We start from the raw sequence: 25,446 nt of genomic DNA, 5'->3' as shown, positions 1-25,446 counted from the left end.
TTTTTACCACCGAGCGATTCCCAATCGCCCGTGTTTGCGCCATACCCTCCAGACCCATCTTCCCCATGTAACTGTCTCAATTGTTGTTGAGAGATGATTTCTGCTGTTGTGTAAGATGCTCCGCTGTTGTGTTTCCGGCTGTGTAAATGTTTTTTTTTTCTATTCTGTTAATATGGCCCCTGCTCTGCAAATGTGTTCCATGTTGTGTGAGAAGATTCTCCGTGAAGATGTTTCTGTCAGTAAATTGTTGCATGTTGTGTTAAGATGTTCCCCGTTCGTATGCTTTCTTGCATATAAAATTGATTCACTGCAGATTGAGGTTTTTTGGAGAAAAGAGAAGCCGATGTAAATACCTGTCTGCCGACTCCACGTATAAGCCACAAGTCGTTTCATTGTCCGTGATAATAGGAATAGCAGAGGATGGTTTCGATCCATCGACCTCTGGGTTATGGGCCCAGCACGCTTCCGCTGCGTCACTCTGCTCCGGCAAGGGGCATTGCTGCTGCCTATCAATATAGTCAGGCAGATTTTCGCTCCTGTATCATTTAATACACGTTCCAGTGTCAGGACGCTCAGCCACTGCATCAAAGCGAGAATAAAACAGAGAGAAACACACAATAGCAGTAAGAGAGATTGTCTGGACACGTAACGACAGGCAAAGGTGATGGGAAACCGGCAAAGCACGGAATTGGAAAATCGATCTCTATTTTTAAAGGAATTTTCTGTTGCAAGTACATATTTGTAAATATATTTCCTGCTGTTTCCCTGATGCTTTCAATATCTTTCCGGTTGTATAAATATGATCCATGTTGTGTACTTTTTTAAAATGTTCTGTTAATATATGCCCTGCTCTGAAAACGTGTTCCGTGTTGTGTGAAAATATTCTCCGTGAAGATGTTTTCTGTTCGGCAGAAAGATGATTAACTGGTCTCATAATGTTCCATATTGGGTTAAAATGTTGCACGTTGTGTTAAGATGTTCTCTATTCTTGTATAAAACTCTGGTTAAACTGCAACTGGATAACAATCGCCCAATTTCGACTGCATTTTACCCTCTGTTAGTGAATGTGATTGGGGGATTCAGATTGTATCCAAACATGCACGTGAGTGAGATTTGTTCTGTATCTATCTGTCTCCGGTTGTAGTTGCGAGTGTTTATTTGTTTTATTCATTTCGAGAGGTGGGCATCACTGAAGAGGCCAGCATTCATTGCCAATCCCCAGCTGACATTCGGAAGGTGATGGTTTGCTGCTTTCTTGAACGGCTGCAGTCCATGAGGTGTCGGTACAGCCACAGTGCTGTTCGCCATACAGTCTTTCAGCATTTTGCCACTCTGACAGCGAAAGAGCCGCGATGTCTTTCCAAGTCAGGATGGTGAGTGGCTTGAGGGGGAGCTTGCAGTGCCGGTGTTCCCATGTATCTATTGCCGCTGTCCTTCGAGATGGTAAGAACATAAGAAATTGGAGCAGGAGTAGGCCATCTAGCCCCTCGAGCCTGCCCCGCCATTCAATAAGATCATGGCTGATCTGATAGTGGTTTAGTTCCACTTACCCGCTCGCTCCGCAAAACCGTTAATTCCCTTATTGATCAGAAATCTATCTACCTGTGACTTAAACATATTTAACGAGGTAGCCTCCACTGCTTCAATGGGCAGAGAATTCCAGAGATTCACTACCCTCCGAGAGGAGAAGTTCCTCCTCAACTCTGTCCTAAACTGACTCCCCCTTATTTTGAGGCTGTGTCCTCAAGTTCTTGTTTCCTTTCTAAGTGGAAAGAATCTCTCTGCCTCTACCCTGGTAGAGGTGGTGGGCTTGTGGGTGCAGTCTAAGAAGAGTAGATGAAGAAATATTGCTCCCATTGCCTGAGGAGAGAAGGATGGCTTTTAATGTGCAGAGTGTTTAGGACCTGGGGATGCACTGCCTGAGAGGGCGGCAGAGGCAGCATCAAATCAGGGCTGTCAAGGGGGAATGGAATCAGCACCTGAAGTGAAAGGATTTCCATGGTTATGAGATAAGGACGGGAAAGGGATGAGCTGAGTTGTTCTTGTACATACCAGCATAGAGACAAAGGGCCGAATGGTCTCCCTCTCTTTGCTGTCCCTTCTAAGATTCGAGGTGTATGAGTGTTGGACTCATTCTGTATCGCTCTGTCTCTGGTGCGACATATGTGTGTGATGTTCATTATGAATCTCTCTGAGAGACTTTGCAAATCTGTACACATTCTATCTGGAAGGTACATAATTGAAACAGGGCCTTTTGTTCTAATTAGTACATGATTCCACACGATCCTCTACTAAAAATCTTCAACGTAACATCATCTGCTTATCTCTGAAATTCATTCTCCATCGTCTCATTACCGAGATTTTCCTTTCGTACATCTGTGCTCGTCGACTCAACTGCTCCAGGTAATAGCAAATTCGAAGTTATACTGACTGCATTTAAAACTACATTAATATTGATTTCTCTATGGAATGTAATGCCGATATCCAATCATTAACTCCTGTTTGATCTGTCTCTGCAACAGCGACAGTTAAGATGCATTTTTCCGCTCCACTGCAGTTCTGTATTGCGGCCAGTGGATGGCAGCACACTCTGGTAGGCTGAAGTTCAGACATCAGAGAGGGACACAGCAGACAAGAATTGTTCACATCATATTGAACCTGGGACTGAGGAATTTAGAAATACTAAATCTTTTGGCCATTTCATTTTGAAATCTACCAGTACGCTGCTTCCCTCTGTATTCGTCATTTAAATCCTGATAAATGAGCAAGGCTATGCTTATAATTGAATGTATTAGTGCCGGTTGGCATTTTATTTGGAGCCAAATGGCATTTGAATCATTAGCTTAGTTAGAATTTCATTCAGCAACAGTTTAATTATTAGTACAAACCTATTAAAGCATATTTTTCAGAACGTTTTACCTATTTCTGATTGGGGATATTATATAGAGAGAAATTTGCTTTTCTTGATATGTATTACTGACCTATATCTGGGTGCTTAGGTTTCGATCTCAACATTTGTCAGTGGTGCAAAATTTGAAAATATTATGATTTTTAGTGAGGAGGATATTGATAATCTGCAAGAAGATATAGACAGTCTGGTGGAATGGGCAGACACGTGACAGATACAATTTAATTAATGTAAGGAAGTGTGAAGTGATGCATTTTGGTCCGAAGATCGAGGAGAGGTGATATAAAATAAAGGATACACCTTTACCCGTCCTCATCCCCATTGCACCTTTACCATGCCAAGATTCCACAGTCTATTCACCCATCACAGAACCCATTGAATATCCAGCCTGCAGTCTACATTGCACATTCTACTTGCACATTCATCATTCAACATTTAACACTCCCATTTTCCGATGTACCTTCACCTTGCAACATCTCCCTGCGCCGTCTCACAAGCCAGCCAACGTCGCACCTCCACTCTGTCCATTGCCCATGCTAGGCTTATCCTGCCCAGTCCACATTGTGTTTCACTTTGCTCAGTTACAATGCCCAGATTGCACACTGTTCCAACTTTATATTCTCCATTAATAATAAATGAACAAATAGAACCATCCCTTGATTAAACACTGTCACCTTTTAGTGGGTGAATTTCATGAAGTGCTGTGTGTGGTTCCCTCCTTGACCTTGATGCTTCTGTACAAATGTAGTCAAAGGAAAATTATCCAAATATATCTTCAATTCTCCTGCTCATTCACAAGGAAATGAGCGGGTGATGGATACCGTTTCAATAGTAGCTTTAAAAGATAGAGAATGGATTTACAAATTTAAAATCCAAGGGAGAGATCAATGCCTGGAGTTGTTTTCAGGCTGTGGCGACGAGAATAACAATGCACATTTTCGATTTGAATTGTTCAAAATACTAGAATGGAATATCTATTGTGGATGAAAGGAAACTTTAAACTGTGCAACTGTGCTGTGCTTCAGCGGCTTGTCATATAGTCATAGAGGTTTACAGCATGAAAACTGGCCCTCGGACAACTTGTCCATGCCGCCTTTTTTTCAAAACGCCAAAGCTACTCCCAATTGCCCACATTTGGCCCATATCCCGCTATACCCATCTTACCCATGTAACTCTCTAAATGCTTTTTAAAAGACAAATTTGTACCCGCCTCTACTACTGCATCTGGCAGCTTGTTCCAGACACTCACCACCCTCTGTGTGAAGGAAATTGCCCCTCTGGACCCTTTTGTATCTCCCCCTCTCACCTTACAGCGATGCCCTCTAGTTTTAGATTCCCCTACCTTTGGGAAAATATATTGACTATCTAGCTGATCTATGCCCCTCATTATTTTATAGACCTCTATAAGATCACCCCTCAGCCTTTGACAGTCCAGAGACAAAAGTGCCGGTCTATCCTGCCTCTCCTTATAACTCAAACCATCAAGTCCTGATAGCATCCTAGTAAATCTTTTTTGCACTCTTTCTAGTTTAATAATATCCTTTCTATAATAGGGTGACCAGAACTGTATACAGTATTCGAAGTGTGGCCTTACCAATGTCTTGTACAACTTCAACAAGACGTCCCACCTCCTGAATTCAATGTTCTGACCAATGAAACCAAGCATGCCGAATGCCTTCTTCACCACTCTGTCCACCTGTGACTCCACTTTCAAGGAGCTATGAACCTGTACCCCAAGGTCTCTTTTACAGGAATCTCCATTCATCCATCACCTGCTGAGCATATCCAGCATTTTCGGTTTTTGATTCTGGTTTCCAGCTTCCAGCTTTGCGTTGTGTTCTGTGCAGGTGTTTAACTGGAACAGGGAACAGATTCTGATCAGCGCTGTGGCAGATAGAGTAGAATGTGCCCCCGACTATCAAGCCTGTGAGATTACACTCCGAGCTGTCCACGAGAATAAGGAAGAGAAAGAGGGAGGATCATTCTGTGATGGACAGATTTCATGTAAAAAGGACAAAATGGTCTGTATTCCCACAGCTGTTTTAACAGACATAAGATGTAGCAACATGACTTGCAATCAATAAAGTCCCTCTTCACAGTCCTTGACTTTTTAACTACGAGATTGTTGAACTTTCCACATTGTCAATTATCCATATATGGACAAGTAAAGCAAACTTCCAGCATGTGGCTCTGTGGCGCTTTGGGTAGCGCGTTAGACATCTAAATAATGGCAAGTCAGCCATTCAAAGGTTGTGGGTTTCAGTCCCACCAGAATCGGACTTGGGGTCCGATTAGTAGAAAGCAGGTTGCTGCTCCGTTCATGTGATTCAGCTTCGGCACCGACATTCCCTGCTCTGCCATCTCTCCACGCTGCTTCTGTTTATTGGCTCCCAGGGAAACCACTGACTCAAAAATAAATCGCAAACCCCGGGGGCTTTCTTAAAGTTTGACCCGACGTTCGCTGGTTGGGTGAGAAATAGTAGCATCTTTTTCAATTCGATATTTCGCTTCTTTTGAAAATCACGAAGATTAAACAACACACACGTGCAACAACAACAACTTATAAATAACTACAATCAATAAATAAATATCAGTGCCCTGCAACCTGGTGGTGTTATTCTGATGTGTCTGCTGTGCTTGTCCTTCTAGGCTGTCGTGGTCGTGGGTTTGGAAGGTGCTGGCAAAGGAGCCTTGCTGTGTTGCTGCAGTGCATCTTGTAGATGGCGCAAACTGCTGCCATTTTGTGTCGGGAGTGGAGGGAGTGAAGCTTTATGCATGGGAAGCTAATGAAGTGGGATGCTTTATCCTGGATGATGCCAAGTTTTTGCAGTGCTGTTCAAACTGCATTCATCCAGGCAAGTTATCTCAGGAAACCAGGTGCTCCGGTTTCCTCCCACAGTCCAAAGATGAGCAGGTTGGGTGGATTTGGCCATGCTAGATTGCCCCTTGGTCACCAAGGTGTTTGTATCGGTAGATTAGCGGGGTGGATGCGTGGCTCTGCGGGAATAGGTCCTGTGTGCGATTCTCTGTCGGAGAGTCGGGACAGACTCGATGGGCAGAATGGTCTCCTTCACCACTGTCGGGATGGTGTGATTCTAAGGCAATTTGACTCTGTTCTAAATTCCCTGAGAAAACAATGGAACGCTATGTTTGTAGAACTTGGAGAATAGGATTTATTGCAAATTAAATGTTTTTTTACTGCAAGATGATGAAAGTACGTGGATCACGTCAATAAATAGTCAAGATACTTGTGGAGACTCTCGAACTATGTTTTTTTTTATCGTTGTGGATTATCCACTGTGAAGGGAAAGACAACATTGACAAGCAAGAAATGGATATTGCGACTTACGCAGTTGCAAAGTTCACTGGAAAGGAATCCGAGGATCTGAATCCAGAATCTTCTGGTTTACTAAATCGGTGCTTTAACCAACTAAGCCCCAGAGCCTGATACCGCTCTTCGTGGGTACAACAGAATGCTGGAAATACAAAGAACAAAGAACAAGGAACAAAGAAAAATACAGCACAGGAACAGGCCCTTCGGCCCTCCAAGCCCGCGCCGCTCCCCGGTCCAGGATTGAATCCTGAATCCAGGATCCCCGCCCAATTTTCCAGCCTATCTACATACCAATATCCTATCCACCGAGCTGTCCCTCACAGCTACGATGCTTTGTTCAACACAACCTGTTAACTCACCCCCACCCCCCCATTCCAGACCATGTGATCTCCAGGGAGAGGCGAAAACCCAGAGTGAAAACCCCAGGGCCAATATGGGGGAAAGAATCTGGGAAATTCCTCTCCGACCCCCTGAGGCGATCGAAACGAGTCCAGGAGATCACACTGGCCCTGATCGGAAAATGCTTCCCAACCCTAGTCATTTCCACTTCCACGAACACCATATGAATTCCCTGCCCCCGAGACAGGTTCCCAACTATCCGCAGTCTCGCTCTGTACTGGCACCAGCAAGATGATGATAGAATGAAGCCTTGAAACGAGAAACAAGGAACAATTAGCCCGCGCCGCTCCCTGGTCCAAACGAGACCACTCTTTTGTATCCCTCCATTCCCACTCCGTTCATATAGCTGTCTAGATAAGTCTTAAACGTTCCCAGTGTGTCCGCCTCCACCACCTTGCCCGGCAACACATTCCAGGCCCCCACGACCCTCTGTGTAAAATATGTCCTTCTGATATCTGTGTTAAACCTCCCCCCCCCCCTTCACCTTGAACCTATGACCCCTCGTGAACGTCACCACCGACCCGGGGAAAAGCTTCCCACCGTTCACCCTATCTATGCCTTTCATTATTTTATACACCTCTATTAAGTCTCCCCTCATCCTCCGTCTTTCCAAGGAGAACAACCCCAGTTTCCTCAATCTCTCCTCATAACCAAGCCCCTCCATACCAGGCAACATCCTGGTAAACCTCCTCTGTACTCTCTCCAAAGCCTCCACGTCCTTCTGGTAGTGTGGCGACCAGAACTGGACGCAGTATTCCAAATGCGGCCGAACCAACGTTCTATACATCTGCAACATCAGACCCCAACTCTTATACTCTATGCCCCGTCCTATAAAGGCAAGCATGCCATATGCCTTCTTCACCACCTTCTCCACCTGTGACGTCACCTTCAAAGATCTGTGGACTTGCACACCCAGGTCCCTCTGTGTCTCTACACCCTTTATGGTTCTTCCATTTATCGTGTAGCTCCTCCCTACATTATTCCCACCAAAATGCATCACTTCGCATTTATCAGGATTGAACTCCATCTGCCATTTCCTTGCCCAAATTTCCAGCCTATCTATATCCTTCTGTAGCCTCTGACAATGTTCCTCACTGTCTGCAAGTCCTGCCAGTTTTGTGTCGTCCGCAAACTTACTGATCACCCCAGTTACTCCTTCTTCCAGATCATTTATATAATTTATATCAATCACAAACAGTCCAGATCATTTATATAAATCACAAACAGTCCAGATCATTTATATAAATCACAAACAGATCTGGTGGTATTAGTGAAAAAAGAGATATTACCAGATCTGTAACGTACCTCTGAAAATAGAGATAGTTCACATTTCAGATGCAGACCTTTCACGGGAATGACCGGTTCTCTCTCCACAGATGCTATGGGATCTCGGATAGATTCATGAAAGAAAAATAACTGAATCCCACAGTGGCCCATCGAGACTGCACCGATTTCCCTGTAAACCTTTCAAATCCGCCTTTCCCCGACACCCGCCCACCAGGGTCTCAGGGGAGGTGCTCCTTAGGAATTCACAAAAGAAAGCACATCAGAGGGAATCACACAAATCACTCAGTGAAACACTTCCACTAAACATTGAGCGGCTTATCGTGAGCTTGGTTCCACTTACTGTTTTCAGACACACACCTGGTATAAAAGTAGCCGTGTTCAGGATGTGATTCACACACAGTTTTCTGCTCTGAAGGCAGATGTGCTCCTTCTGTGGCACGAGGTGATTTTTTAAGAAGTACTTTATTCATACGGGATATGTGTGCCGCTGGCGCGAGAAGCATTTATTGTCCAAATTAATAATCTTTGAGTAATTGGCGATGAATTCATTCTGGTGCCGCTGCAGTCCATGTGGTATATGTGCACATACACTCCTGTTCGGGAGGGAGTTCCAAGATTGTGAGCCAGCCAGGGGAACGGTGATACATTTCCAAGTCAGGATGAAGTGTGTCTCGGAGTGGAACTCACAGGTGGTCGTTGTTTCTCAGCATCAGCTGCCCTTGTGCTGCCAGGTGAGAAATTTCTTGGGTTTGGATGCTGCTTCGCGAACGAAAAATCACTGTCAGGAGTGGGATTTGAACCCACGCCTCCAGAAGAGACTGCGACCTGAACGCAGCGCCTTAGACCGCTCGGCCATCCTGACTACATTGGCCAAGTGTAAAATTTCTGCACAAGTCGATCTGAATTCCACCTTTATTATCATTACATTTATAACTCGATGTATTTTTCCATTTTTGAACCCCAACCAGAGTCCTGTATCTGAGTCCCATCCTTTCCAAAGCCGCCGGGGGCTGAGGAGCTTCTCATTGCTGCATTGCGCTGTTTGCTCAAATCAACAAAGACCCAATTCCCGCCCTACCTGTTCCTTACACGAAGGTGTTGAGAGTGTCAGATCTGAGCAACGTGAAGTATCCAATAGGAGAGTTATATCCTGGCGACAGGAATATCTTTCCACAGCTGCTTTCGGAGCTGCTGAATATTTCCAGCATTTCCTCTTTCTGATTTTGTCCCTTCATTACAGGAGTTCATTTACTGACAACCCAAAACTTGTCTCGAGTGCGCAGGTCCAGACATACTTTTTCTGTGATCTTCACACAGACAAGTTCACTCTTCACTTTCCAACTCACAAGCTTTAAAATCGGCTGCTTCCACACTCAGCACCCTGCGGCATTGCCTTCAACCCTCACCCCACCCTCCACCCGACCACCAGGGTCTCAGTAGTACAAATGCTTCTTGGGAATTCACAAAAGCAAGGGGATCACAGTGTTTGTGAGGGAATATAAAAGGTTAATCCACACTCACAAACGGACTGATTATGTGAGAATCTCTCTCTCTCACGTACACACACACACACACACACACACACACAGACCACCACCACCACCAAGGCAAATGGTGAAATTTCATCAATTAAGAACATCTGGGATTAAAAGTCTGACGACCATGGATCGATTGTCAAAAGGAAGACAACTGCTTCACTAATGTCCTTTAAGGAATGAATATTTTAACTGGTTTGGACCTAAATGGGGCCCCCGACACACAGCAACTTTGGTGACTCTAAGCTGCCCTCTGAGGTGACCTATCAAGCCGCTCAGTTCACGGGAAATTTAGGATGGGCAATAATGCGGGCCCAGCCAGCGACACCCACATACCAGAAATGAATAAACAACATCAATCGGTGAGTCAAAATGAGGGGATACAGAAACTCAGTTGCAGTACCAAAGGTTGACAGAGACAGAATTAATTGAGAAACCATGTTTCAGTTCCGGAAGCTGACAGTCAGAACAAGTCACTTCTCCACGCACAGTTTAACTGATCGAATCAGAAAGATCCCAATCTTCATTGAGCAGCAGATAATGCAAAACACAGTCTGAATACAGACAGATGCACCAGAAAAAGCATTCCTTCTGGTTGCATCACAGCTTGGTGCGGCTCCTGCTCTGTCCAGGACCGCAAAAAATCGACAAAGTGTCGTAAACAAAGCCAGTTCATCACGCAAACCAGTCTGCCATCCATTGACACGCCGCGTTGCCTTGGAAAAGCAGCCAGTTGAAGCAGCCACACACCGTGGACAGATTATCTTCCACCGGCTTCTGTCGAGAACTGGATACAAAAATCTGACGGCAGGCACGAACCAAGTAAAGAACAGCGTCTTCCTTGTTACCATCAGAATTTTGATTGGACCTATCTCGTATTAATTTGATCTTTCTCTACATGTTGCTGTGACTGTAACTCTACATTGTGCGCTCTCTTCTTTCCTTCGCTATGTATGGTATGCTTTGTCTGCGTAGCATGTAAGAAACAATACTTCTCACTGTGTACTAATGCATGTGACAAGAATAAATCAAATCAAATAAAATCAAAGAATATGACACAGATATAAAGGTAAAGTCGCCGGAGTTGCAAATGACCAGAGGCTGCTTTCCCCCTCAAAAGGGAGAGCTTTCTGGTGACGATTTAGCCCAAGGGTTACCATACCTCAGGCGACAGGCAATGCTTGGAATATCGAATGTGCGATCGAATAGTACATCTGGATTTTCGTTGCAGAAAATTTGTATCAAAATCCTGATGTTGTTTTTAAATCCGGGGATAATATACGGCTGTTACAAACTGCCCTGCCACCTTCAATGATTTGTACACAGGTCCATATATTTCCCGCTGTTCCTGTTTCCCCTTTTGGAATGATATCCTTTATTTTGTATTGTCTCTTTGCGTTCTTCCCACCAAAATGAATCACTTAATTCTTCATCCGCCACATGTCCTCCCATTCCACTAAGCTGTCTGTGTCCTTTCAGAGTTCGACTGGAATTTCTGCAGCTCTTTTCAGAACCAAGGGGCGCCCAAATCATTTCACTGATAATAAAGGATTTTTGAAATATAGTCATTGTCCAATTGCTGAACTTTTGAACTGTCTGTTCGATACGTCAGAAATTCCCATATGGGGATGGGGAATAAGTGCACCAGGTGTGGCTCTGTGGCGCAACGGATAGTGTGTTAGATTCCTCGTCATTGTCTGGCGAGACAATCAAAGGTAAACTTTGAAGAAATCAGCTGTTCATAAACTGGTTTGTTAGATGTTGGTTATAGTTGCGATGACCGAGTTGTTCAGGCGTTTGATTTAAAATCTAATGTGGTTCACCGCGCAGGTTCAAGCCCCCAGGGTTTCGAGAGTGGATGAAACTGTTCATTTTCTTTAATCACCTCCAGAGGGCTGATCACTGACTGGAAAACTGATCGCCATTCCTATTGGATTTTGTGAAGATATCGACGAAATATTGAGCGAACAGATGGAAAAGAAGACGATAAAAATGTCTGTTTGACTTCTGTATTTTGGGAGCCGATCGTGGCTCTGCGAGGAGAAAGGGGTGAGGTCAGAGGTGCGGGAGACGAATAGGGCACGGTTGAGCGCCTAACCAAACACCGAGGGTCGGGGTGGAGGCACCTTGGTTTCAGGAAGTTGGAGTCCATGTCAGGAGCGCCGATTTGGAAAGAGGCATCAGGGGAACAGTTCCGACTGAGGTGAACAAACTAGGAGAATGGGGATGGCGTCCTTACAGGGAGGGGGGTATGAGGATCTGTACTCGGCGTGTGAGTCGGTGGGGCTTTAGTTACTGGTGGTCAGTCTATCTAGAATTGGAGGCAGACAGGTCAAGGAAGGGTAGGGAAGTGTCGGATTTGGACCATGCGAAAATGCGAGGGTAGAAAATGGAAGCAAAATCGCTATTTTTTCCAGACGCAGATGAGAGCAGGAAGCAGCACCGATACAGTCATCGACGTAACGGAAAAAGAGTTGGTGGGTGGGAAGAGGGGGTGGCGGGGTGGGGGGGGGGGGCGGTGGCGGTGGCTGAACAGGACTGGTACAAGAAATATTCCACATACTCCACAAAAATCACTCACTTTCAGGCGCGTAACCGGAGCCTAACGGTGCCTTTTGTGATGCTATTTGAAGATTACAGTTTCCAACCCAGTCACTTTGTACAGAAATCTGGTGGAACCTCCTCAAAACTGAGCCTGTTAACTGAAATCCACTATTTCTTTCAGAAATTGCAGGGAGCTTTCTCAGAATTACTTCCCTTGTAACTTTGTCCATTTAATTCTCACTTATCTTAGAAGTTTTGATCCGAACAATTCCACAATATCTGTTTGATCTGGATAAATTATTGATGTTCCCAACTCGAACAAAATGCTTTGTTATCAATCGGCCAATGGGAATTCTGTGGATGGAATTCTGATGTCCTCAGGAAGAGGTTTAATAATGAGCTGAATGAACTGTTTTTGTTTACAGGGATGAAAGGTTATGTCACTGGGCTGGCAATCCAGAGGTCCGGACTAATATTTGGGGACACGGAGTAAATCCCACCACGGCAGCTTGCAAAATTCAAATTCACGGATTTAATACATAGAAACATGGATAGAAAACAGAAACAGGTGTTAGCCATTCGGCCCAAATAAAGCTGGAATTGGATGCAAGCTTCAGAAATGGCGGCCTTGAAATTTCCGTCGATTGTTTTCCAGAGACAACATCACAGAACAACAGAGAACATGTCACACCACAGGACACGCCTTTACAGAACCGAGAAAACTTCTGCTCAAGATGGATCATATTTAAACAACCGGGAACACATTTACACAACAGGGAACACATTTACACAACAGGGAAGAATTTGACACAACCACAGTGAAGGTCTGTCAACGACAGAGTTACAGTTCCACAACAGAGAGAACAGTTACACAGCAGGAAATAGATTTCAAAACAGGGCCTGGCTTTGTGTAACAGAATACAGCTTTTCATAAATAATCATGTTTTCCATCTCAGTATCTTGCTGGTTTGCTCGGCACCTTTTCTGTCTGTCATTGTGTGTGTATCCTGATAGTCTCTTACTGCTTTTCTGTGTGTCTTTCTCTATCTGTTACACTCGAGGTGATGTCATGTGTTATTGTCCAGCCAGGGTGTGCTTCCCACCACGGAGGTTGTTGTTTTAAATCAATAGTTGTCGGACTGCCGCGCAACAGTCATAGGCAGGAAGCGATTATGTTTCGGAGCAGAGTGTCGCAGCGGAAGCGGCCCGTAACCCAGAGGTAGATGGATCGAAACCACCCTTTGCTATCGTGTTTTCACTCGCATCAAAAAGGCATATTCGGCTGCTGTCCAAGAGCAAATCTGGATTTTCTCGGCAGCAAATTTGCTTCGTCATGTTGATTTGTGTTACCGTGGGTGGCACAGCGCATTTTGTCCCAGGTTTAGTTCAGTTGGCTGTGCAGCAGATTCAGCCAACAGCTCCCGATCATTTCCCGTATCGGTTGAGATTATTGATACAGGCCCCGCCTTCTCAGCCTTGCTCCCCGCCTGAGATGTGAATCCTACGGTTAAATCACCAGAAGTCAGCTCTCCCCTGAGATGTCCGCTGAATCATCTCGGACCGTGGACGTTGCTTTAAATTTACAAACAGCAAAAATATGACCTGCTCGTGGAAACCGGAGGTATCCCTAAAATATCATTTCATCATAATTTTGAAATGTATCATTTCGCGAACATTTGCAAACAATCAACTTTCCCCGGATGCAGAATCCAAAGACCAACTGCAGAAATCCTCCAGGAGCCTGACGTGAATTAAACACGCAACCTTCTGACCTGGAGGGACCTGAGAAATAAACTGTCTCCCTCTTTACTTTCTATGGATTTACATCGAATGGAAGAGTTACAACGAACCGAGATTAATGAGAGAGCAGGAACACAACATTGTCCTGCGGGAGAAATGTCTTCTTGTTGCGGGTGTTAAGAGCACAAGAGCTGGTTTGGGGGAGTGGAGACGCATGACGAGGTGGCCGAGTGGTTAAGGCGATGGACTGCTAATCCATTGTGCTCTGCACGCGTGGGTTCGAATCCCATCTTCGTCGTTGGTGCATTTTCTCCGTCTTCGTATTGACCCACTGATTGAGGGTGAACTGATGACTGATATTGAAGTTTCCGAACAAACGTGAAGTTTCGACCGAGCTCTGCAGGTATTTGGGGTGAATAATCCAGCACCATTCCATATTCCTCATCCAAATGAGAAACTCGAGCTGGCAATCGATTCAAATCAGGACACCAGCTTTGGGCAGGAGTTTGCCACCATGAGAACATGTGGTTGCAGAAGCTCCAAAACAGACTCCAGCTTCTTTTGAGGCACCAGTTGCGGATTTTGTCTTTCCAGAATCGGACGTTCCGCCTTGAAAATTAGTGCCGGGTTAAGGTGGAGGTGCGGTTCATTTGCCCCTAACTGTCACGAGCATTAGCATGTTAAATATGTGGGGTTACGGGCCTGCATGGGATTGCTGATGGCGCCGGCTCGAACAGCCGAATGAGCCGAATGGCCTCCTTCTGGACTGTCGGGATTCTATGAAGTTCAGGGCGACAGTTTCACTTCTTTGGGAATTTCTCCAATTGTTCTCGGATAAGATTAAAACTTCTAACCAGTCAATGCCTGTTTGAGGACTGGCAAGGAATAGGGCTGACATTGAATCGGTTCATATTGAATTAGTTACAGCAAATTGATTCTTTAAGAGGTGTTGGTGCAATGCTTTCAGAGAGACTGTCATAGTTCCTTTTTTTGTTCAGTAATATTGTTAATCTACTTGGAGCGGGTGCAGTTTGTCAACATCTGTGCCTCTTGCTTGGCCACCTCTGTGGGCAGCAGCAGCTCCAAGAGTCAAGTGGGCGATGGTGGTGACTGTGTGAGCATTTGATCAAGGGTCCTGGCCATCACATTGATGACTTATTTAATTAGCTATCGCAGGTCAGAACAGAACAGAACAGGACACCTGAAATGAAATTCACTCAAGATTCTCATTATTCATGAGTTATTAATGGAAATATTTCTTCGATTTGCTTCCTGTGTAAACTTTGTTGCAATGAAAGAATAGGCCTCAATGCTATTCAATGAGTTCTCAGTCAGAAACAACAGTGAAAAGGGGGGTTAAACTGTGCAGAAAAACGCGACAGCCAAGATCAGTTTACAAATTGTGTTATGGACACACCTTCGTGAGCAACGAAAGTAATTCCGTAATTATAACTAATGAAAATAACAACCTATTTAACAGAGCAAGCGATGGTGGTGCAGTGGTGAGCATGGCTGCGGATTCGGTTCCCGGCCATAGCACTGGTCATTTATTTAGGTCCTTATCTACGGCCTCTTGCGTTTCAAATCATGTGGTCAAAAACAGTTCAAACGCAGCATTTGCCGGAAATGAAACAAAAAGGACGTCCCGTTTAAATATTATTTATTCGGACGGAAAATTCCGCTTCAAATTCTCTCTGCAGAAAAAAATATTGAAACAGAGGAAGAAGTCTCTGTGTTAATGAATGAGCTCTCAGTCAGAGACAAAGATATAAAGTAACGGGAACCGAACACAGTTGACCTCCCTGACTGTGATCTCAATAATCCTGATGAAGTCAATATGAACGTTATTGAGGTCGTTGCATCGACTGGCCAATAAACAGCTCCGATTGCAGGGTGGTTCAGGCGTTCGACTTGGAATCTAAATTTGCTTTGATTGGAGACTTTTTTAACCGAAAGAACAGGCCTCAAAACTATTCAATTAGTTCCCAGGCAGGTACAATATTAAAAAGTAGGCTTAAACTGTCCAAAAAACAAGAGTGAACAATTTCAGTTTACAAAATGTGCGTCAGGACCACCTGGTGTCTGAGGAAATCGGCAACTAAGGCACTTCCGTAATTATAACAAATGTAAATAACCATTGCTCAAACATAGCGAGCGATGGTGGTATAGTGGTGAGCATAGCTGCCTTCCAAGCAGTTGACCCGGGTTCGATTCCCGGCCATCGCATTGGTAATGTAGTTTTGACTTTATTTTGTGGACAAAATAAAATTCGAACGCGGCAATTGCCGATAAATACGCTTCCCGTTCTAATTTTATTTATTTCGGACCGAGAATTCGGTTTCAATTTCTTTATCCTGAAAACAATGTTGAAATAGAAGAATAATTGAACAAATGAATTCTCAGTCAAACATAAGGACACCAAATAAAAATAGAGGAACACATGTCAGCTCACACACTGCTCACTGCACAATCCTGGTGCTTGATGAAGTTAACATGAACATCGCTGAGGTGATTACATCATTTTGAGAGATAAGCAGCTGCGTTGGCCGAGTGGTCAAGGCGTTGGACTCAAAACCATCGTTTCCTCGCGAAGGTTCAAACTCTGTGCGCAATGAGCGAGATTGGAAATGTTTAATTGGCTTCTCCAGGGCAGCCCATGATATTGAATTCTAATTTACTGTGGGCTCTTTCTATAAAGACCGGGAACTGTGCTGGCATCGACAATATAGGCCGAATGGCTTCTGTGCTATAACTTCCATGAGAAAAATCATGACTTGAGAAGAAAGAAAAAGAGCAGCACAAGGACAAAACAAGGACTTATTCCAGAGAAAGATTCTTGTGTCATGACACACAGGACATAAGAAATACACTTCATCAGAATACATTGAATGAATGAGAATTTCAAAATGCTGCTTAGATGATGAAATACCATGTTCATTCAAAACATGCTGCAAGCTGGACATTACTGGGCGTTCGGTATTCCTGCTTAAAACAGTTTGGGAATGGAACGAACATGTGGAACATAAGGAAGAATAATCATATTGGAACGTTAGTAAAAGAGGATTATAGACAATCATAAGACATCAGGAAATTTCATGTTAGAATTAATTTCAAAATGTCTATGGATTAAGTGGTCACTCAGCCCAGGACTCCAAACACAAGCGAAAAAGTGATGGAATATATTCAGATATTAGAGAATTCTGCAACCAAATCGATGTTGCTTTAAAATCTCCCAATAATTTCTGACAGATCCAACAGAGCTGGGCAGCTCATTGAGAAAGCAATTGTTGCCATGTTTACGCATCAGATGTATTTCTGGCAGAAAATGATATCCGAGAGTGTGTGGAAAATGTGTGTGAGAGTCAGAACTGGGTCCGAAATGAAACCAGTGGTGGCGGCACAGAGCAACTGAAAGGAAGAGAGCGGATGGTGCAGAGACAAGCTGTTGTCAGCTCCCGGATCCTCCAGCTGTGTTTCTCTCTCTTCACAAACTCTCCCACTGCAATTAAAATTAGACTATCTAGATTCTCAGACTGACTTATTTCTGTTACTGAAATCCGAACGTTTCCTGTCGTGAAAATTCCATCTGAATTCAAGGCAGCAATTCCCACTTCAACCCGTTTCTTTGCTGCATTGATCGCGCTTTTGTCGACTGAAACCTTAAAATCGACCCAAACTTTCCCTTAAATACTCTCTTCAGGTCTGAGCAGCGCGATTCAATGACAGGAGAATCTTGTGATTTGGCACAAGAAGGACTGGGAAATCAGCCGCTGAGAGCGGACACACAAACACAGTAACATTAGTCTAACCCAGCCGCCCCTTTAGCACACTCTCGCTGACACAGTGTTCACCTCTGCACATTGACAGATCAAACTGTGTCTCAGATTGACAGCTCCGAGGACAGGCTTTCCTCTCCTCTCGCTCTGTGCTGTGGATTCGGGGAGAATAATTGGAGTTTCCCAGCTCAGTAACTATTAAAGCCTCTGAGGCTGGCGATGCTCACAGTGTCTGTTCCCCAGATTCGGGGGGCTGCAGCCAATCAGAGTTGTGCCTGGTTTAACCCAGAACTGTTTGAAATTATGATCTTGTTCACAAGCTGAATTCTATTTGTTCAGATGAAGATACAGATGGTTTGCACTGCGTCATTAACCAACAAGATCCCCCCTTCATATACAGTTAACGAGTGGGGGTGGAGGGATAGACATGGACAGAGTGAGTGAGGGCGAAGATACACAGACGGCCAGACAATGTCTCAGTGGCTGAAATCCTTGTAAATTCCGGCTTTATCCAGAAAGATTCTCTTGGAGATTCTCACTGATATTGTAACAGAGACACATTATTAATCCCACACTCAGGGACAGTGCTGCATTTTGACAGAAGGGATGGGGAGAGGCAATAGAAACTGAATGGCCCAGTTCTGAGCAGTGTGCAGGCTCAGAGTGACCAGAGGTTCAGAGAGATCTTGAAGGAGAGAGGCGAATTTGAGAGAGTTGTCAGGAAGGCGGATTGGATGCTTGGCTTCGGAAATGGAAGCCATGGTGTGGAAATGCCGTCTTTGGACTGGGGTAAACACAGTAAGAAGTAAGCCACCAAATAAATCTGTTGGACTTTAGCCTGGTGTTGTGAGACTTCTTACTTCATAAATGGAGGCATTGAGTATAAAAAATGGGAAGTTATGCTCAATCTTTATAAAGCTCTGCTTAACTACAGCTGTTTTAGGATTGCACCCAGACCCGGTAACCACACTTTCGAAAGTATGTGAGGGTCCTTAGGAGATTTACTGCTTTGGATCCAGCGATGATGGATTTTAGCGAAAAGGTTTGGCTGGATAATTCGGATTTTCTCTCTTTGCAGCTGACGGGATTGAGTGGTGATGTAAGAGACGTGTAAAAGAGCATAACACATTGAACACAGGCCAAGTTGCTGGATTAGCTGCGAGCAGAAGGATTCAGGGACAGGCAGTGAAGATTTAAGACAGGATGTATAGGAGGCATCGGATCCCAACAGCGCGGAAGGAGGCCACTCGGCCCAGACATTCTGCGCCGACTCTCCGACGGAGAATCCCTCCCTGCAACCACAAGTAATTACCCTACTAATCCCCCCGACAAGAAGGGTCAATTCAGCCTGGCCAATCCACCTAATCTGCACATCGTTGGGGATGGGAGTAAACCGGAACACCCGAAGGAAACCCACGCACACGGGGAGAACGTGCAAACTCCACACAGACAGGCATCCAAGAATGTTAGTAATGAAATTCAGTTTTCTGCCGGTTACAAACGCTGGGGATTCCCCTTCAATTTGTGGCATCTGGGAATCAGCGAAGCATCCAAAAATAGGACTGACAATAATTATAACCACGGTAGGTATTCACATGGTACTGACATTCTGTGCAGCATTGCATCTGTTGACCGCGTGGCCTAATGGATAAGGCGTCTGACTTCGGCAATCATAGTGATGATGCTATCAGAAAATTGCAGGTTCGAGTCCTGTCGCGGTCGTTTTATGCAGAAATCTGGTCGAAGTTCCGGAAAAAAAACGAAATGTCCTTCTATAGCTGAAAGCTCTGCATTTTCTTGCAAACCTTGCCGGGCGCTATCTGAGAATGCACTTCCTTGTTGTTTTCTTCACTCAATTTTTTAATCTCATTATTTTATTCTCCTCCCAAGAAATCAATCTTATCTTTGAGATCTTAATAAATCATTGATGCTCCCGAATGGAGCAACAGGCTTTGCAGCAAATGGTTTAATCAAATTCTGTGGAGGGAATTCTCACATCCTCAGGAACAGGTTTAATAATGAGCTGAATGAACTGTTTCTGTTTACAGGGATGAAAGGTTATGTCACTGGGCTGGTAATCCAGAGGCGTGCACTAATCTTTGGGAAGACGGAGTAAATCCCACCATTAGTGAAATTTAATTCATTGATTAAATCAATCTGGAATTGAAAGCTAGTATCAGTGATAGCGGCCTTGAAACTGTCGCCGATTGTTGTAAAACCTCATCTGGTTCACCAGTGCACTTTAGATAAAGAAGTCTGCCCTCCATGTGACTGCAGACCCAGAGCAATGAGGGTGACTCTTACCTGCCCTCTGAAATGGCCGAACAAGCCACTCTCAGTTGATGGACAATTAGGGAAAGGCAACAAATGCTGGTCCAGCAGGCGACACCAACAGCCCATAAAAAGTAGAATAATTATGTAGAAAGAGAATGGCCTGGTAACGGATTGAGAAACTGGATGCTTCTTCTCCTGCAATAACAAGGCTGAGGGGGGTCTGATGCTGGGCTGTAAATTAGTGAAAGATTTTGAAAAATTTCATTTCGATACAATAGGCCAGAGAAGGGCAGATAAAAATGTATCTCACTCTCATTGATGGTTGGTGGTTTTGGCACAATGATGTACATGTGACCAGCGTATCAGCGAATCCTAAGAGTGTGAGAGAAATTCCATCAGTAATGCTTCCCCGCCATCCTCCAGATTGAAGCGAGGCAGCATTCATGCTGGTGACTGGGAGGAGTTTGTTACTCATCGTTGAAAATGGCCAAAACATTTCCCTCAATCTACAGCACGCTTTTATGAGGCAGAATGGTGGGAGAGAAGAAAGTAACAGAGAAGAAAGCTCCATGGGCCGAGAATGGGCCTGTTCACTCACTTGAAGACCCATGGCAGTAATTCACGGCCCTGACTGGGTGTCATCCTCAAATCAAGAGACAGACAACGATAACAACTGCTTGTTACAAAATAACTAACATAAAAAAGCCACGTCCAACATTAATATTGTTAAAACTTCCCGATAGTCTGAACAATTCTTGTTTATTTATACCTCTCTGGTCTGTGAGCTTCGCTCTTCCTGGGTGTGCTGACATCTACTGGCCGCAACCCAGAACCTCAACAGAGGGAAGACGTTCACATCAAGTGAGGGTGTTCCAGGAATAGGTCAATATGAAGAATTAATAAAGGGGTGTGATTGGATAGACCTCGTAATTTAATCATTAAATCCACTTTAGAAATCAATATTAAATTATCATTGAGTCGGCAGCATTTGCAATTTGGTATCGTCCAGAGCATTGGCAGTTTGCTCGTTGGTCGAGGGGTATGATTCTCGGTTAGGGTAATATTAGTATGCCAGTGCTTCCGGGTTTAAAACCCGGACAAGCCCAGCGATCGTTTATTGAATCGGGAGCAGGTTTGAGATCATGAGAAATCATTGCAGTGAATATGTCACTGCAGAACACGAGAAGAAACGATCACCAGATTTAAATTTCGTTTGACCATCCAAAGGTACTGAAGGATATGGCACGGGAAACTTGCGAAGAGACTGGAAATAATTTTGGGTGGCACAGTGGTTAGCACTCCTGCCTCACAGCGCCAGGGTCCTACGTTCAATTGCGGCCTCGGTTCACTGTTTGTGTGCAGTTTGCACGCTCTCCCCATGTCTGTGTGGCTTCCCTCCCACAGTCCAAAGATGTGCGGGCTTGGTTGATCGGCCATACTAAATGGACCCGATTGTCAGCGGGATCAGCAGGGTAAATGAGGGTTACTGAAATAGGACCTGGATGGGATTGTAGTCGGTACACACTCGATGCACCAAATGTCCTCCCTTCTGTACTTTCGGCATTCTACGATTGGAGACGATTAGCACAGCTGCATTTAATGGAAAGCTGGATAAGTGTTGGAAGGAGAATGGATTTCAGATACAAACAGATAATGTTACATGAAATAGTTGGGTGGAGGATCGGGTCGAGCAGTTTAAGAATTCGAAAAAATGGTCCCAATTTCACTTAGGTATCTTATTTATTGAATCACTCCAGATCTACAAAGTGTCTGAGAGACTGGGAGACAATTAGTAATTCCCCAATCACAGGATGAACAAAACACAGGGTGATACAGAATGAATCATTCACTCATATACATCCACAGAGATTGCCAGATAGACAATGAATTCCACACTCAAATCCTGCACCACACACTAAGTGCGACAGAATGGTTATCACACCCATACACACAGAATAGTTACAGCACAGGAAAAGATCATCCGGCCCTTTGTGTCTGGGAGTTGGCTTTTATGTAGAAGCTCAGTTATCCCAGCCCACATCATGAAAGCATGGCAGCAAAACTTGAAGAAGACACAATATATGTCGTTAAGTAATTTGTGGAGAGTGCGGAAGGAGCTTGCAGATAGCTACAGACAGGTTTTGTACATGGGCAGAAACCTGGCAACTGGAATATAATGTGCAGTTATTCACTTTGGCTGGAAGATAACAAAATCAGATTATTATTTAAATATAGAACGGCTGCAGATTTCCAAGGTGCAGAGGGATCTCGGTGCTCGAGTGCACGAGTCACAAATAATTAGTATGCATGTTCAGCAAGGAATAAAAAAGGTTAATGGAATATTTGATTTGTTACAAGCATTTAAGCGTGTGAGAAAAGAATGTCATGCTTCAGTTGTACAGGTCATTAGTGAAGTATCTCGAATATTGTCTGAAGTTTTGGTGTCCATATTTAATGAAGGGTGGGAATGTGTTGGAGACGGTCCAGAAGAGAATTACCAGTCTGATATCATGAATAGTTCGACAGTGCAGAGAAGATTTATTAGGTTGATCAGAGGAAAGGTTACGCAGACTGGCTGGGCGTCTTTGTACCAGAGATACTCCGAGTGGGAGGTACCTTGCTCAAAGCACCTCAGATCTTGAATGGTCTTCACAAGTTGCACGTGGAAGTGATGTCTCTCCTTGTGAGTGAATCCAGAACAACAGGCACTTAAAGAAAACTGAGCTTCTTCTTTTCGGATGGCAAATTCTGTTCTCTCGGAGCATTGAGCGACTTTGCAAATCTGCCTCAGAAGGCGGTGGAAGCGGGGATATTGAATATTTTTAAGCCGGAGGTACATAGATTCTTGTTTGGCAACAGAACCAAAGGTTATCGGGAATAGATAGAAATGTGGAAATCGAAACACAAACAGATCAGCCATGATCTGAGTGAATGGCGGGGCAGGCTTGTGGGGCCGAATGGTCTACTTTTGCTCCTATTTCCTCTGTTGATGTGTATGTCGCCTGGTTGTAAATTGCCCTTGAACAGGATTGCTGAAATGCACCAATACTCACGGTTCACTCGGAGCACCGGAATGAAAGTAAAATATGGAAAAATTAACATCAGACCGTGGGATTCCCAGTTCTGTCAGACTGTATGGTTGCTTCCGGACTTTTGCAGAGATATTTTCTCTGCAATGAGTTCTCGGGAGCTCAGCACTGCTTCGGCTTTCGCTCATTGTCGCCCTCTTCATTGCAAGGAATTATCTTCTAAAAAAACGCCTGTCTGGGCTCGTCCGGGATTTGAACCCGGGACCTCTCGCATATTAATGCTCCGCCCAAAGCGAGAATCATACCCCTAGACCAACGAGCCAGCCGTTGGAGCCCAACGCAATGAAAACAACTTTTCAATGTATCCCAAAGTTTATCAACCATCTTTTCACAACGCAATTGTTTATCAACCACTTTTTCACAATGCAGCAGAGGTGTCAATGAACAATGTTCTATTTCACTGCCTGTTCTCGTGAAGATCAGAAGCAGTTATAGCAATTTTCACTACTCGCCAAGTCAGCCGATGGTTGTGACTCGCCAGTCCCGTGTGTAATGTCATTCTGCCAGTCAGTTGGCATTTTAGGAGAAATTCGAAGTCATCCTGACTTCATCAGTGGCCTCATGGTTAAGGTGTGAGTGATGTGAATCATGATGTGATTGAATGAGCCTCTGTTGGAGTTTTCATGCTGAGGAGAAACATGTGGGACATGGTCTGGGAATGTTTCACACCGCTCCATTCCTAACATTCCCTGACCTGATGGGATAGAAATTTCCTGTGTTTGCAGCAGCTACATTCGAAACATGTTCCATCTGGCTGGACATCCAGGAGCGATTGTGGGGGGAACCTTCCTCCCCAACTCTTCATGGATAGAAAATCAAATGGAAGGAGACGGTTTGCATGTTTCTGAGAAGTTGACGAAATGTCGAGTGGTTTTGGCGATGGTCTGTTTATCGATTGTATTCTGCACGGGTGGGTGCAAAACCGATTCTCACCATTAATCGACGGAACGTTTCGTACATTGTTTCTCTCTATTTGAACACACTTAGCTGTGTTCTTCCACACTTTCTGTGAACTGATATGATTTGAATCAATGTCGCTGAGAGAAACTCCAATTCCGACATTGAACATTTGATTGAATACTCAGGGTTTAAGACAGAGGATCATGTTTCCCTATGAATCTGCTGTGTTTTCTTCATCATCTATTCCTCTAACAAGGTCTGCAAAGACAGCTAGTCTGCTTTGAGCGGAACATATATTGATTGGCTCAGCTCCTTGCATGTCACCGGATCGTTGGTCTCGTGGTATGATTCTCGGTTTGGGGGATTCATAGAAGACTGGAGCAGCAGGAGACCATTTGGTCCTTCAAGCCTACTCCACCGTTCATTCCGATCATGGCTGATTGTCCAACTAAAGAGCCTAATCCTGCTTTTTACCCATAACCTTTGATCCCTTTCGCCTCAAGTGCTATATCTCGCCGCCTCTTGAATACATTCAATATTTTGGCATCAACTACTACCTGTGGTAATGAATTCCAGTCGCCGGAATTTGGCGACGAGGAGATTTTGACAGTAACTTCATTGCAGTGTGAATGTAAGTCTACTCTGACAAATAAATAAAATTATCTTATCTACAACCACTTTCACTGCTGCCTCACAGGGCCAGTGGCCCGGTTTCAATTCTGTCCGTGATTCACTGTCTGTGTGGAGTTTCCAAGCCGGTTCCAACAACATCGCGCATATCGAAACAGACATCAAGTCTCTACAAAGATGCAAGAAAGCAGCAATCTCCACATGTGTGGAGTTCGCACATTTTTTCAGTGCCCTCATGGGTTTCCTCAAAGATGTGCAGCTTTGCTGAATTGGCCATGCTAAATTGTCCTATAATGTCCCAGCATGTTTGGGTTAGGGGGAATATCGGGGTAATTACCTGGGGATAGAGTGGGATGCTCTGTCAGAGAGCCGGTACAGTCTCAATCGACTGCATGCTTCCTTCTGAAGTGCGATGACCCTATGCCTCCTATACTTTTTTAAATCTTCAGTGTTCCCAAAACTTTCTGCTCGCAGTTACTGCAACGATTTCCGCCTGAGTACTTTAGTTCAATATTAGGCACTAGGATTCTGTGTGAGAACCTCTCTGGCTAAGTCGAAGGCACCCTGAAATCCATCGAAAAGGAACCGCCAGCTTCTGAAGCGACACCACGAACGTCTTACAGAAACTCAGCACCCATGGAACAGCTGAATCAGGAATACTCCTCGTCACAACGGACGTCTCGGCACTCTACACCAGCATCCCCCACGACGACGGCATTGCTGCAACAGCCTCAGCACTCAATACTGACGCCGGCATCTCCACATCTTAGTTCAATATGTTATACACTTTTACGCATCTCTCAGAGCCGCACTTAATTCAGTTTACTTCACCGAGAGGAACTCTGGATTCTCCAAACAAATCTTGCAGCTAAAATCCCTCATCGCTGTGTCCATTTCAGTAAATCTCATTGACACCCTCCCAAGGACCCTGACACACTTCCTAAAATCGCCCCATCTCTTCTGTCAAAATGCAGCATTGTTCCTGAGTGTGGAATTAATAATGTGTCTCTGCTACAATACCAGTGAGAGC

General features: G+C 44.5%; 6 non-coding genes across 6 annotated transcripts; 3 read left to right on the top strand and 3 right to left on the bottom strand.

Annotated features, from left to right (window-relative positions):
• Positions 1-411: 411 nt before the first annotated feature.
• On the bottom strand, positions 412-483 carry trnam-cau (transfer RNA methionine (anticodon CAU)). The gene has a single exon. It is a non-coding gene; the product is annotated as a tRNA-Met (tRNA).
• An 8,224-nt stretch (positions 484-8,707) lies between these two features.
• trnal-cag (transfer RNA leucine (anticodon CAG)) lies at positions 8,708-8,790 on the bottom strand. The gene has a single exon. It is a non-coding gene; the product is annotated as a tRNA-Leu (tRNA).
• Positions 8,791-13,963: 5,173 nt separating this feature from the next.
• trnas-gcu (transfer RNA serine (anticodon GCU)) lies at positions 13,964-14,045 on the top strand. Its single transcript has one exon. It is a non-coding gene; the product is annotated as a tRNA-Ser (tRNA).
• Positions 14,046-15,901: 1,856 nt separating this feature from the next.
• On the top strand, positions 15,902-15,973 carry trnag-ucc (transfer RNA glycine (anticodon UCC)). Its single transcript has one exon. It is a non-coding gene; the product is annotated as a tRNA-Gly (tRNA).
• A 3,180-nt stretch (positions 15,974-19,153) lies between these two features.
• On the top strand, positions 19,154-19,245 carry trnar-ucg (transfer RNA arginine (anticodon UCG)). Its single transcript is given in 2 exon segments — positions 19,154-19,190; positions 19,210-19,245. It is a non-coding gene; the product is annotated as a tRNA-Arg (tRNA).
• A 3,818-nt stretch (positions 19,246-23,063) lies between these two features.
• trnap-ugg (transfer RNA proline (anticodon UGG)) lies at positions 23,064-23,148 on the bottom strand. The gene is given in 2 exon segments: positions 23,064-23,099; positions 23,113-23,148. It is a non-coding gene; the product is annotated as a tRNA-Pro (tRNA).
• Positions 23,149-25,446: the final 2,298 nt, after the last annotated feature.

The sequence above is a fragment of the Mustelus asterias genome, unplaced genomic scaffold (genome assembly GCF_964213995.1).
Source record: "Mustelus asterias unplaced genomic scaffold, sMusAst1.hap1.1 HAP1_SCAFFOLD_2318, whole genome shotgun sequence".
Classification (NCBI taxonomy): Eukaryota; Metazoa; Chordata; class Chondrichthyes; order Carcharhiniformes; family Triakidae; genus Mustelus; species Mustelus asterias.
This window is presented reverse-complemented; position numbering and strand designations above follow the sequence as displayed.